The following is a 12,343-nucleotide window of genomic DNA, read 5'->3' as shown; positions in this document are numbered from 1 at the left end:
TGCCATCTTTCCAGTGGTGTATGCCATGTATTTTTTTGATCTCTGTGGTGATTTCTCTAAGTCCTTGTCTGCTGTTATTTTGTTGCCATGTAAACTTGATGCTACAGAAAGATTCATACATATTTTGGAGATGTTCAGTAAGGATGTTTTGTAGCTATTGTTGTAATTGATCCATTCCTGCCCTTTTTTGCAATTATGGAGTGCCATAGCATGACTTAATATTGCTCTACTTTTGCTATAAAATATTTCTGGCAGATTCTTAACATGATATGCAATTTTGCCAAGCTTATTGTAGTTGATCCATACATGCTATGCTTTTGCTCTTGCAATGGTTAGCTTCATAAACATGCCATCTTGCTGTAGATATATTTGTTTTGTCATGAATTGCTTTGTGGTGAGTGCATCAAGCTCACAAACATGCCTTCATATTATTGTTTCTGTCATGCTCAGTTTTCTGCTAAGTCTGAAACCTGTTAACGAAACTTGCTATGTTTACATGCTTGCCATCTTATCTTATGGTCCTTTTTGGCTTAAGGTCAGTAATGGACTTTTGTCATATGCATTTAGTAGAATACTTCCATGCCTTGTTTTGCTATGTTAAGTTCCTGTAGCATATTGATTTCGTGCTCTGAACATTGCTACCTGATGCTGTTTCCTGCCATGTCCAGTAATTTCACAAAGTCTGTGAACCTGTTATCTTTTGCACTTTTGCCATGCTTGTTTGAGCTTGTTATATTGTGAACTAGCCATAGCTCAGTGTTCATCTTTTGTCAAGCATCTCCTGTAGATTACTGCCATATGCTTTGTTGTTATGTTGGAGTGCTGTAGCATTGTTGGTTGTTGCATTTTAAATGCTATCATGCTGTTAATCGCAGATTCGTGTCATTCTTGTTTTGCTTGCCATTTGCAAACCGTGCATCCGTTTCCGGTGAACTTTATATCGATTTCGACCGAAATCATCTCATCTTTCCAGTGGCATGCTTGGTTTGCCAAGTTACTGCCTTGTTCATCATTTTCCTTCGGGAGCACGCATATGCATCGCATATCATATCTCGCATATCATTCATGTTTTGCATCATGTTGCTTGTGCATTTCTCGTGATTGATTGTGGTTCCGTTTGCTTGTGTTCTTGTCTTGGGTAGAGCCCGGAGACAAGTTCGTGAACGAGGAACCTGTTGAGTACGCTTACGAGGATCAAGCTTTCGACAACTCTGAGAACCTTGCAGGCAAGATGACCACCCCTCGAAATCACTTCTATCTTTGCTTTGCTATTTGTTCGCTCTATTGCCATGCTACGCTACCTATCACTTGCTATATCTTGCCTCCCATATTGCCATGTCAGCCTCTAACCATCTTTTCCTAGCAAACCGTTGTTTGGCTATGTTACCGCTTTTGCTCAGCCCCTCTTATAGCGTTGCTAGTTGCAGGTGAAGTTGAAGTTGGTTCCATGTTGGAACATGGATATGTTGGGATATCACAATATCTCTTATTTAATTAATGCATCTATATATATTTGGTAAAGGGTGGAAGGCTCGGCCTTATGCCTGGTGTTTTGTTCCACTCTTGCCGCCCTAGTTTCTGTCTTACCGGTATTATGTTCCTTGAGTTTGCGTTCCTTATGCGGTCGGGTGATTTATGGGACCCCCTTGACAGTTCGCCTTGAATAAAACTCCTCCAGCAAGGCCCAACCTTGGTTTTACCATTTGCCACCTAAGCCTTTTCCCCCGGGTTTTCGCAAGCCCGAGGGTCATCTTATTTTAACCCCCGGGCCAGTGTTCCTCTGAGTGCTGGTCCAAACTAGAGCCACTTGCAGCGCCACCTTGGGGAAACTCGAGGATTGGTTTTAGTTGTACGTAGTGTTCATCCGGTGTGCCCTGAGAACGAGATATGTGCAGCTCCTATCAGGATTTGTCGGCACATTCGGGCGGCTTTGCTGGTCTTGTTTTACCATTGTCGAAATGTCTTGTAAACCGGGATTCCGAGACTGATCGGGTCTTTCCGGGAGAAGGTTTATCCTTCGTTGACCGTGAGAGCTTATGATGGGCTAAGTTGGGACACCCCTGCAGGGTATTATCTGTCGAAAGCCGTGCCCGCGGTTATGAGGCAGATGGGAATTTGTTAATGTCCGGTTGTAGAGAACTTGTCACTTGACCCAATTAAAAATGCATCGAATGTGTGTGTAGCCGTGATGGTCTCTTCTCGGCGGAGTCCGGGAAGTGAACACGGTTTGAGTTATAAATGACGTAAGTAGGAGTTCAGGATCACTTCTTGGTCATTGCTAGATGACGACCGTTCCGTTGCTTCTCTTCTCGCTCTCTTTTGCGTATGTTAGCCACCATATATGCTTATTGCCTGCTGCAGCTCCACCTCATTACACCATCCTTTCCTATTAGCTTAAATAGTCTTGATCTCGCGGGTGTGAGATTGCTGAGTGCTCGTGACTCACAGATTCTACCAAAACAGTTGCAGGTGCCGACGATGCCAGTGCAGATGATGGGATCGATCTCAAGTGGGAGTTCGATGAGGAACGTGGTCGTTACTATGTGTCTTTTCCTGATGATCAGTAGTGGAGCCCAGTTGGGACGATCGGGGATCTAGCATTTGGGGTTGTCTTATTTTCATCTGGATTTTGACCGTAGTCGGTCTATATGTTTGTATTTTGGATGATGTATGAATTATATTTATGTATTGTGTGAAGTGGCGATTGTAAGCCAACTCTTTATCCCATTCTTGTTCATTACATGGGATTGTGTGAAGATGGCCCTACTTGACAGCTCCTAAACCACCACGGGCCATCGTGTGAGCCACTCGGTGAGCCTCTCTTCCTCCCTCATCTCTCTAGCCGTCCTCGCACGCGCGCTAGCTACTTTCCCCACGCGCGCCCGAACGCAGCGCCGCGGAGCTCGTCGCCGGCGAGTCTCCGGTGACCAAATGGTCACGGGTGTATGCCCGTTAGCCTCACCGCGTCGCGCATTCTCGGTTGAATTCCCCCTTCACCTTTATCGTGTAGCCATACGTTAGGTCACACCCGGCACATCATATTGCCATGTTATACTTTGCGATGCCTTGTTTGCTCTATATTTATTGTTTCTTCCCCCTCTTCTCTCCGGTAGACCCCGAGACCGATGTTGCCCCTGTGATCGACTACGTCGACGACGACCCCTCCTTGCCAGAGCAACCAGGCAAGCCCCCCCTTGATCACCAGATATCGCCTACTCTACTCTCTACTGCTTGCATTAGAGTAGTGTAGCATGTTACTGCTTTTGGTTAATCCTATTTTGTTGCGTAGCCTGTCATTGTTGCTACAGTTGTTACCCTTACCTGCTATCCTACTGCTTAGTATAGGATGCTAGTGTTCCATCAGTGGCCCTACACTCTTGTCCATCTGCCATGCTATACTACTGGGTCGTGATCACTTCGGGAGGTGATCACGGGTATATACTATATACTTTATATACATGACACATGTGGTGACTAAAGTCGGGTCGGCTCGTTGAGTACCCGCAAGTGATTCTGATGAGGGGGCTGAAAGGACAGGTGGCTCCATCCCAGTAGAGGTGGGCCGGGTTCCTGACGGCCCCCGACTGTTACTTTGTGGTGGAGCGACAGGGCAGGTTGAGACCACCTAGGAGAGAGGTGGGCCTGGCCCTGGTCGGCGTTCGCGGATACTTAACACGCTTAACGAGATCTTGGTATTTGATCTGAGTCTGGCAATTTGGTCTATACGCACTAACCAACTACGTGGGAATAGTTATGGGCACTCGGCTTCGTGGTATCAGCCGAAGCTCTTTTTGACGTCAGCGACGGAGCGGCGCGCGCCGGATTGGACTGGAACGCCTGCTAGGCTAGGTCTGCTTCCGGCCGCCCTCGCAACGTGCAGGTGTGCAATGGGCGATGGGCCCAGACCCCTGCGTGCATAGGATTTAGATCGGCGTGCTGACCTCTCTGTTGATCCTAGGTGGGGCTGCGACGTGTTGATCTTCCGAGGCCGGGCATGACCCAGGAAAGTGTGTCCGGCCAAATGGGATCGAGCGTGTTGGGTTATGTGGTGCACCCCTGGAGGGAAGTTTATCTATTCGAATAGCCGTTTCCCTCGGTAAAAGGACGACCCGGAGTTGTACCTTGACCTTATGACAACTAGAACTGGATACTTAATAAAACACACCCTTCCAAGTGTCAGATATAACCTGGTGATCGCTCTCTAACAGGGCGATGAGGAGGGGATCGCCGGGTAGGATTATGCTATGCGATGCTACTTGGTGAACTTACCATCTACTCTCTCCTACATGCTGCAAGATGGAGGTGGCCAGAAGCGTAGTCTTCGACAGGATTAGCTATCCCCCTCTTATTCTGGCATTCTGCAGTTCAGTCCACTGATATGGCCCTTTACACATATACCCATGCATATGTAGTATAGCTCCTTGCTTGCGAGTACTTTGGATGAGTACTCACGGTTGCTTTTCTCCCTCTTTTCCCCTTTCTATACCTGGTTGTCGCAACCAGATGCTAGAGTCCGGGAGCTAGAGATCCCGAGGATGATTCTACATGGAGTTTGGCTTCGAGGAGTAGTTAGGAGGTCCCAGGCAGGAGGCCTTTCCTTTTCGATCGTTGCTACTTTTGTGCTAGCCTTCTTAAGGCAAACTTGTTTAACTTATGTCTGTACTCAGATATTGTTGCTTCCGCTGACTCGTCTTTGATCGAGCACTTGTATTCGAGCCCTCGAGGTCCCTGGCTTGTATTATGATGCTTGTATGACTTATTTATGTTTTAGAGTTGTGTTGTGATATCTTCCCGTGAGTCCCTGATCTTGATCGTACACGTTTGCGTGCATGAATAGTGTATGATTGAATCGGGGGCGTCACAAGTTGGTATCGGAGCCAACTGCCTGTAGGAATCCCCCTTCCACACTCCTTGGCCGAAGTGGAGTCTAGACAACTTTTACTAACATGGATGTGTGTCTTACGGGTGAAAGATCGTGGATGTCGCCTAGAGGGGGGGTGAATAGGCGCTTTAAAATAATTACGGTTTAGGCTTGAACAAATGCGGAATAAACCTAGCGGTTAATTTGACAAGCACAAAACCTACAACAACTAGGCTCACCTATGTGCACCAACAACTTATGCTAAGCAAGATAAACAACTAAGTGATAGCAAGATATATGACAAGAAACAATATGGCTATCACAAAGTAAAGTGCATAAGTAAAGGGTTCGGGTAAGAGATAACCGAGGCACGCGGAAACGACGATGTATCCCGAAGTTCACACCCTTGCGGATGCTAATCTCCGTTTGGAGCGGTGTGGAGGCACAATGCTCCCCAAGAAGCCACTAGGGCCACCGTAATCTCCTCACGCCCTCGCACAATGCAAGATGCCGTGATTCCACTAAGGGACCCTTGAGGGCGGTCACCGAACCCGTACAAATGGCAACCCTTGGGGGCGGTCACCGAACCCGTACACTTTGGCAACCCTTGGGGACGGTCACCGGTACCCGTCAAATTGCTCGGGGCGATCTCCACAACCTAATTGGAGACCCCGACGCTTGCCCGGAGCTTTACACCACAATGATTGAGCTCCGAGCACCACCAACCGTCTAGGGCGCCCAAGCACCCAAGAGGAACAAGCTCAAGGGCACCAAGCACCCAAGAGTAATAAGCTTCTCAACTTGTAACTTCCACGTATCACCGTGGAGAACTCAAACCGATGCACCAAATGCAATGGCAAGGGCACACGGAGTGCCCAAGTCCTTCTCTCTCAAATCCCACCGAAGCAACTAATGCTAGGGAGGAAAATGAGAGGAAGAACAAGAAGGAGAACACCAAGAACTCCAAGATCTAGATCCAAGGGGTTCCCCTCACATAGAGGAGAAAGTGATTGGTGGATCTAGATCTCCTCTCTCTTTTCCCTCAAAAACTAGCAAGAATCCATGGAGGGATTGAGAGTTAGCAAGCTCGAAGAAGGTCAACAATGGGGGAAGAACACGAGCTCAAAGGATAAGGTTCAATGGGGAAGAAGACCCCCTTTTATAGAAGGGGAAAAATCCAACCGTTATGTGCTCAGCCCGCACACGAGCGGTACTACCGCTCCACGAGCGGTACTACCGCTCTGGCGGAAGAAGCAGGGAAAAGGAGCAACCAAACATGAACCTTGGGGCGGTAGTACCGCTTATAAACGGTACTACCGCGCACCCCAGCGGTACTACTGCTGGAGGAGCAGAACACGGGACCAAAAAAACAGTAGCGGTACTACCGCCCGACCGGAGCGGTACTACCGCTTATAGGCGGTACTACCGCCCATCAGGGCGGTACTACCGCTTATAGGTGGAACTGTCGTGCCTTACTGCCGTGCAACTACTGCAAAACTCGACACGAAAAATGCAAGACCCAAAATCGAGGCGGTACCAGCGCGGAACCATAGCCGTACTACCGCTTATGGCCATAGGCGGTACTACCGCTTGGGGTGATAAGCGGTATTGCCGCTCTGGCCGCGGTACTACCGCTAGGAAACCAAAACTGCCATAACTTCTGCATATGAGCTCCGAATTGAGCAAACTCAAGCTTGTTGGATTGAGAAAGACGAGTAGCATCAAAACAGCGACTGGTTATAGTAAGAAGAGGCAGGGGAGGTATGCCAAAAAATAGAGGAGTGAAACCTCCAACCGAGAAGAACCGGCATAACCTCCAACATCGAAAACATCATAGAAGATGCGAGTGAACTCCGTTTTCGATGAACTCGAGCTTGTCATCAAGATGACCATAAGCTCCAAAACTCACAAAGAGAAGAACCAAACAAGAACCAACAAATATGATGCAAGGATGCAATGGTTTGAGCTCTCTATGAATGATACGATCAAGCTACTCATCGAGAGCCCCCCTTGATAGTACGGCAATTGATCCTATAACCCGGTCTCCCAACTACCATCATGAGACCGGTAAAATAGAAAACCTATCAAGAGCAAACCTTTGCCTTGCACATGGTCCACTTGAGCTAGATGATGACGATCTTGACTCCCTCAAGTTGGACCACCTTTCTTGGTTGTGTTGGCTCGATGAAGACTAGTTGATTGCTCCCCCATACTCCACTATGGGTGAGCCACTCTTCCGCACATCTTCACCAGTCCATTGTCTACACAATGGACGGCAAGCTTCAAGCATTTGATCTCGTCATGATGCTTCACTTGAACTTGCGCACCGCAACATCTTCACAAGTCCATTGTCGCCACAATGGACGGCAAGCTTCAAGCATTTGATCTCTTCATGATGCTTCACTTGAACTTGCACACCGCAACCTAACCCCACAAAGAACTCTCACGAAGATCATGGGTTAGTACACAAAGCGTAATCGACAATGCTTACCACACCATGGGATCGCTTGATCCCTCTCGGTACATCTTGTGCGCTTTGTGTGTTGATCAACTTGATTCACTCTTGACTTAGTCTTGATCAACCTTGACTCTTTCCAACTATCTTCATTTGGATGATGTCTTGAAGGTAAACATGAATGATCACACAATCTTCTTCTTCAAGACATGCTTGCAATAAGTTCTACTCTGACATGACCAATCTTTGGATAATTCCTTAATAACACCTTGGTCACCACATAAACTCCTTGAAACCAACACATGGACTTCAAGAAATGCCTATGGACAAATCCTTCAAATATAACTCAAGGCAACCATTAGTCCATAGAGATTGTCATCAATTACCAAAACCAAACATGGGGGCACCGCATGTTCTTTCAACGGGCCCACGTCGCCATTGGGTGGTACTAGGATCTTTTACTCCTCGACCTTTACTCTGGGACTCTGGTCCCTCTCCTATTTGGGTTAAATGAATTTTGCTAAATCTAACATTAGGATCTCGTTATCACTTTCACCCGGAGAGCCCCTTATTACTGATGATCGTCTGCTGCACGTGAAGACCCTGAAGACACTCTCCGCTGTTAACCCGAGAACTTGTGGTCATCGCTTTTGCAATTCCCTTCCATCGATAAACTCCTATGGATAACCACGTATACTCGCCATTCATACAATGTTTCCCCGTTGATCTTGTTATTACAAGATACCCCGAAATTCTCTCTGTTGTTCCGAGAATCCTTTGAGCTTACTGCCTTGCTGTTCCTTGCCACCTGAATACCCCTACGGATAATTCTCGCACTTACCGAGTATCCGCTCGTCCCCAGTTGATTCAAGTAATTCACAAAAGTCTTTGAAATACTATTTGAACTTCCGAAAATCCTGAGCAGCCTATTGCTCTTGAAATCCTTGCTTGCTTGCATTATGGTTAATCCCATAAGTCTCGTAATCTTATTGTCATTCCTTGTCATTATCATTTTCAGTCTGTTGATTCAAAATATTGCGAATGCTCACAATCCTCAATCAGATCCTAGAATTCTTCCTTCTGCTCAAACGTCATTTTAAGCATGAGCTGGTATCGACCAATCGAATTTCCATCGATTGTACCCCTAAGGCTATTCAACTTATCCATCCTTAATCAGAGCGTTTGCTTCTGATCCCTTGATTTGGAAATCATAATTCCTTTGCATTTGAGCTTTGAGTTAGTCAGTTGTTTCTATAATCTGATCCCTTGCATTCTTTCTTCCTCTAGTTGTGTGCCGATACTCACCTCAGATCCTTTATGGACCATCAGAACCTTGTTGGATTTTGTCCGACAGTGTCCTTCATATTCAATCACCTTGTGACACCTTCCCCTGATACATAATGCCTTTGGTACATTGTATCCTCTGCTTGGCCAACCATGCTCTACTTTCGAGCTTGTGTATTTCCTTTTGAAACTTGTGGTATATGTTACTAAGATGCCCGATGGGTTGAACCTATACCTTCCCTAAAAACCGTATGAACTCGAAAGTTTTCATGAGTCATACTCTTCTGGTATTTTGCCAGCAAAAAATTTTCAACACTGCAACTTCATCAAACGCGAGAAGTGAATGAAAGGTTATGCATTGAAGAAGTGGGAGTCGACCTTGAACTTTGCGTTCATGCCCATGGACACGATGTAGATCTTATCATGGAAGCTTCTCGCAAAATAGTTACCCCCTTGTTATAAGTGCTTGTATCTGTGGTTTGATCATTTACAAATGTGGTTCTGACCATATTGTTCCCCTTTGAATCAATTTCTCAGACAAGTTAAAACACTTCTTCTGCAGAGCAATACCCCAGTCCAGCCTCTACTTTGATCTGTCGTCGAGTATTACCCCCTGGTATCTCGAGATTATCATGGAACTGCATAACTTCTTATGAGTTCTTCATCAAGTGCTACATTCTCACTCATTCCAATATTTCACGGGCTATGAGTTATTAAACACTCAAAGACACCGATAACTGACTCGAGTCCGCACCTCGATTAAACAACTCTTGGTAACCTTCATTACTTACGAGTTTGAACTCGATCACGTCATTCCTAGCCTACTTGGCTATATCCTTGTCGTGCCGATTTTAACTGTGCTACCTGTTCCTTCTTCCCGGAGCAAAATTTTCGACGGTGAGCTAATCTTACGTCGATCTTCCTCGTCATACCATTTGTCCTTGAACAGCAAGCTTGATTTCGAGTTTGTGTCGTACTCGTGGTTCCAATAACCTTTCGCTTCATCATTCCTTTGACTTGATGTCATCACCGATTGATTACATCTTCATGAAATCTCTCGACAATTGTGTCGTGATCATCATCAACATTCTGAGCTCTTACAGGATATCAATCGAATTCGTGATGAGAAATACCATCCTTACCCCTCGAGGATTGTGTTATCATCGACAAACATTCTTGCCTCCCCCCAACACAAACTTGTTCATGTTTTGAGTTGTACCTTGATTTCCTTGCTATCTAGCTTATATTGTGTTCTACCTTGAAGTATTACCATCTGTATGTCGAGGAGGTTGTGAGAATTGCTCCACCTCTTAGAAATTCTCGGTATGATGATACTTCTCACCATCACCATTCTTCCTTGGTCCTCGTGTTGTTTTTAACCAGGATACCAATATGCTAAGGATGCTGCTTGAGTTCTGTACTTCTAGCAACCCTATTGCTTTGAAGTTAACAATCGACAGTTCGGCTTAGAATGTTGGTTATTGAATCGTCACTCTAACGTTGATCTTGCCGCCTAAGGTCATATTTCGGTCACACCTTTCAACTAATGATTGATGGTGTATGTTTTCCTCGAGCATACAACATTATATCATTTGAATTGACAAGTGTCATCTTCTTGTTCACGTTATTGTGGAAATCCATCTGTTTGGAATTCTTGATGAATTGTCACTGAGTCAATCAGTCACCTCCTCACCTCTCCTTGATTTAATGATGAACCCTTGTTCGGAACTCGCTTCCATAGTTCATCTCCCGAGAATCTTCGATGTCATTTCGACAATTTGTGTTGCACCTTTCTTCTCAGGCATCCTGAGTCTGAGTTATCATGACACCAATCAGATCTGAATCTCGGTCAGATATGATGGTTGGAACATATTTCCAAGAGTTATAACATTGGTCTATTTATGACCCGGTAAGGTGATGTCATGCCTAACCCACCTGGCCGGAGGACCTATTGTTATAAGTTTTCCCTTTTTAGAAAGGTTAGCTATTCTTCCATGAGGAAATTGTAAGACTTATTCTACAAGTTATTCCTGATGGATCCTTTGTGTTTTCAAAGTCTGATCTTCACCTGATGACCATGTCAATGCTATCTCGAAGCATGTCTAAGGTACTCCGATTTTCAACAAGAACATTTGAAGCCCAATGCTAAATGTTTCCTGCTCAATTATCCAAACACCGTTGTATGGGTAATGTCATGAAATTTCTCTCCCCTTACCTAAAGAGTTTTCTACATTATATCCTGTCATGGATATCATGCTCTGCTTGTCCTTGGGAAGGATATACCCTTGAAATATGTGTTTAAACACATTTTCCTTTCCATTGTTCTGTTTACTCTAATAATCATATTTTCCTTTCCATTGTTTCGGTTAACCTTTCTTGTAATCTGACTTAGCTGGCAGAGATAATTCCCTGCTTAGTTGAGCACCTCGTTGTACCACTCTCTCAGTAGACCATGTTACTTTTGTTGATGACATTTCGGTAGCCACCGATGGATGAGAACTTTGCCTATTGGTCCGCCTCGTTTCAACGAGCAGGAAAATGGTTCTCTTCGTCCCTCGCCCTTGGTACCAACGTGTTGCCGACATAACTGACAGGGTACTCTCTGACATGCCTTGCTATCATGACCGTGCAAGATGTCACTGCTCCTATAAAAAAACACATGGTGGGCCCATAACCCACAGTTCCACAGGATCGAAACCTGACTCTTCTTTACAACCCGGATTCTAATGTATCATGTGCACCTAGCTTCGTATGTGATTCACGAGCTAAAATCTATACCATTATTCATCCTGGAATCAAACACCATGTTATTCTCGTTGCTCTGAACCCCTTTTCACACTTCGTTTCAGGCAACGAACGATTGCATGCCCGCTCGAAACTTCTCATGCTACCTTCATACTTTGCTCTCGATATTTTCTTAAGTTTCAATTCGAGACTTACTTTCCACCACCTTCCCCGATGTTATCTACCAGATATTCTACCTTGCAGAGGTCCATTCTTCCGCTATGCCCCTTATTCTTTCTTAAGTATGACGGAGATCCCGAAGAAAGGACGACAACTTCATCATGATGACCTGAAGCAGAGAAATAAAGACGTCAATGTAATGGATCGACCTTTTCCAGAAGAGCAACCAAGGCCGAGAAGATCCGTTAGAATTTCGTAACTAGACCACCCCCCCTTCCCTACCTCTTAAATCTCGGGACGAGATTTCTTGTAGTGGAGGAGAATTGTGACGCCCGGATAATTAAGCTACAGTGAACCTCTGCTAATGATGCCACGTCACTTCGATTACTGTTGCTAATCTCACGTTAGTTCGAAACCGATTTAAATTCAAAGTCAAAATCAAGCAAACAATAAAAGTTTTCAAATATTAAAACTAAAATGTTCTTCATGTGCCAAATAATCTATACCTAATATTGGTAGTGAACCAACATTTTTGCAAATGTCTAAGTGCCCTAAATCACTTTAAAACAGTGGCTAAAACTATAGTTTAAATGCCTTTTTAAATTATGAAGGTTGCAAACTATTTCAAAAGCCTCACAATCTTTTTGCGGCAGTGCCCAATAATTCTTTGAAATTGTTTTGGCCAGTGGCATAATTTTGCAAAGTCATTATTGGCTAAAAAGAAAATGCAAAAGCTGCTGAAAATAAAAAGAAAAACAAAGAAAAGGAAAAAGGAAAAGCGGAGAGAGAGAGAAAGCCCCTGCCCCACTTGGGCTTCGGCCCACCCGAGCCAGCTGGCC

This window comes from Triticum aestivum, chromosome 3D (assembly GCF_018294505.1).
Source record: "Triticum aestivum cultivar Chinese Spring chromosome 3D, IWGSC CS RefSeq v2.1, whole genome shotgun sequence".
NCBI lineage: Eukaryota > Viridiplantae > Streptophyta > Magnoliopsida > Poales > Poaceae > Triticum > Triticum aestivum.
The sequence above is the reverse complement of the archived record's forward strand: the minus strand, read 5'-3'. Positions refer to the sequence as shown.